A 3,263-nucleotide genomic window follows, 5' to 3' on the forward strand; every position below is an offset into this window, starting at 1 on the left:
CCGGTTGGTTCTCCATCCGGTTGGAATAGGATTTATTATCCTTTTGCTCTGTCACTAACGCCCAGCCTTCAGGAGTTTGAAGCTCGTCACAGTCATTCAATCCTTGAATCCTACTCGGAATACCACAGACAAGGTTTAGACTTTCCGGATTCTCATGAATGCCGCCATCAATTCTAGCTTATACCACGGAGATTCTGATTAGAATCTAGAGATCTCATTCAATCGAATATAGAACGGAGGTGGTTGTCAGGCACACGTTCATAGTTGAGGAAGATGATGAATGTCACTGATCATCACCTACATCATAGTTAAGCGCAAATGAACATCTTAGTAGGAACAAGCGTGTTTGAATAGAAAACAGAATACTTGCATTAATTCATTGAGACACAGCAGAGCTCCTCACCCCCAACAATGGGGTTTAGAGACTCATGCCGTCAGAGAATACAAAGTTTAGATCTGAAATGTCATGAAATACAAAATAAGTCTCTAAAAGTTGTTTAAATATTAAACTAGTAGCCTAGGTTTACAAAAATTGGATAAACTATGATGGATGATGCAGAGATCCACTTCTGGGGCCCACTTGGTGTGTGCTGGGGCTGAGACTTAAGCAATTCACGTGCAGAGGCCATTTGTGGAGTTGAACGCCAGTTTTTATGCCAGTTTGGGCGTTCAACTCCAGCTTTTGATTCTTTTCTGGCGCTGGACGCCAGAATTGGGCAGAGGACTGGCGTTGAACGCCAGTTTACGTCATCTATTCTTGTGAAAAGTATAGACTATTATATATTGCTGGAAAGCCCTGGATGTCTACTTTCCAACGCAATTTGAAGCACGCCATTTCGAGTTCTGTAGCTCCAAAAATCCACTTTGAGTGCAGGGAGGTCAGAATCCAACAGCATCAGCAGTCCTTTTTCAGCCTGAATCAGATTTTTGCTCAGCTCCTTCAATTTCAGCCAGAAAAATACCTGAAATTACAGAAAAACACACAACTCATAGTAAAGTCCAGAAATATGAATTTTTCCTAAAAACTAATGGAAATAAACTAAAACTAACTAACACATACTCAAAACTATATGAAATTAACCCCAAAAAGCGTATAAAATATCCGCTCATCAGGTGCCATCAATGGTAATGGAAAAACAAAAAGCTTATGCTTTTACACCAAACTTAGAATTTTGCTCGCTCGAGCAAGAGAAGAAAGAATAGATGAAGAAGAAGAAGAAGAAGAAATGAGGAGAGGGAGAAGGGGTTGTGTTGTGTGAAAATGAGGAAGAATGGAGGGTTATATATAGGGATGGGAGGGGGTGAAGGTTCGGCCATTTATGGGTTTGTGTTTTTTTGATTTTTAGTTTTTATAGGTAGTTTTATAGTATTGTGATTTGATTGGATGATAAAGAGAAAAGGGATGGGAATGAAGAGTGTTTATGGATTGTGTGAAAGAGGGGTGAGAAGAAGTGAGTGGAGGAGGTGGGGTCCGTGGGCACAGATCGAGGTGATCCTGGGTCCACAGATCCTGGGTGTTCGGATACAATTGCCCTTAGGCATGTAAACCAGGGCACACAACTCTGGCGTCAGCGCCGATTGTGCGTTCTGGGGTTGACCCCATTTGTGCCATTTCTGGCGTTGAACGCCAGAACCATGCTTGTCTGGCGTTACCCAGCGTCCCAGTCATTCTCTGAGCCATCCGCGATGCTGCCCACGCGTCAGCACCAAATTCGCATTATCAATTCATGGGTTGCAGCCCAGCATGCACTCGCGCCAAAGCACAATGGTCACGCGCCGGTGTGACGCCGATGTCTTGACTAAACGCAATTCAGTGATATGGTGCCCCACAGAGTCGTTGCCCGCATAGCTCAAACTTAATTGAAAATATCTTATTTTGTTCCTCTCCAAACGCTTTTTTCTTTCCTAGCTTGACAGTCTCTTCATGCTTTTCACAATTTCCCTCATTTCTGATCTTCTCCTCACCCCAAACAAGTTTATATTTTCATCCACTTTTCTTTTCTATCATCCATAATGATTTCTTCTTTTTTTTCTTCTTATAAGCTTTTTATGCTTCCTTTACATGGATTAGAGATTTTTTACATTTTCCTCATTTATCTGAAGGATCAATTGTTCTGCAAATAATAATTTTAGGAGCTTGCATGTCATTAGATATTTCATCCTTATTCCAGATCTAGGTTATGAAATCAGAGGATTAAAGCCTTCATTTACTACAGTTCTACTTTCCATGCCTGTTTTTGAATTGTTGATCTAATTGATTAGCATTGCACCAAGATTCATTTCCTATCAAGGCATATTTATCTGCTCAATTCACCAAGATCTTGCCTTGTACTATTCATAATTCATCCTGTCTCTTCGAGGAATAGTTATCAGATCACTTAATCATATAACGGAGGTTCATGTATCTCTATGTTTAATGAGCCTTGAGTCCTTCTGTTCCCAAGGGACCTCCTTATTGATCACTGATCTCCAGGAGGTCTCTCAAGCCTTTGGCGATTCATGCTCAATCCTCATCCTTCCCTTACAGGTTCGGCCATGGTGCTTATGTCAATGGCCTTGCACTCTCCTTTTGGATTCTCTTCTGTATTGCTTAGGAGAGTGCTAGGAGGGATTTCAGTGATCCTTTTACTCAGCTGGCCCACTTGTGCTTCCAAGTTTCTAATGGAAGACCTTGTTTCATTCATGAAACTTACAGTGGCCTTGGATAGATCAGAGACTAAGTTTGCTAAATTAGAGGTATTTTGTTCAGAGTTCTCTGTCTGTTGTTGAGTGGATGATGGAAAAGGTTTATTATTGTTAAACCTGTTTCTTCCACCATTATTAAAGCCTTGTTGAGGCCTTTGATTCTTCCATGAGAGATTTGGATGATTTCTCCATGATGGATTATAGGTGTTTCCATATGGCTTACCCATGTAATTTACCTCTGCTATTACAGGGTTCTCAGGATCATAAGCTTCTTCTTCATAAGAAGCTTCTTGAGTACTGTTGGATGCAGCTTGCATTCCATTCAGACTCTGAGAAATCATATTGACTTGCTGAGTCAATATTTTGTTCTGAGCCAATATGGCATTCAGAGTATCAACTTCAAGAACTCCCTTCTTCTGAAGCGTCCCATTACTCACAGGATTCCTCTCAGAAGTGTACATGAACTGGTTATTAGCAACAATGTCAATGAGTTCTTGAGCTTCTGCAGAAGTATCCAATGACATCTTTGATAGCTCAGATAAACCATCATAGAATATATCCAGGATGGTCTATTCTGA

The sequence above is a fragment of the Arachis hypogaea genome, chromosome 12, assembly GCF_003086295.3.
Source record: "Arachis hypogaea cultivar Tifrunner chromosome 12, arahy.Tifrunner.gnm2.J5K5, whole genome shotgun sequence".
Lineage (NCBI taxonomy): Eukaryota > Viridiplantae > Streptophyta > Magnoliopsida > Fabales > Fabaceae > Arachis > Arachis hypogaea.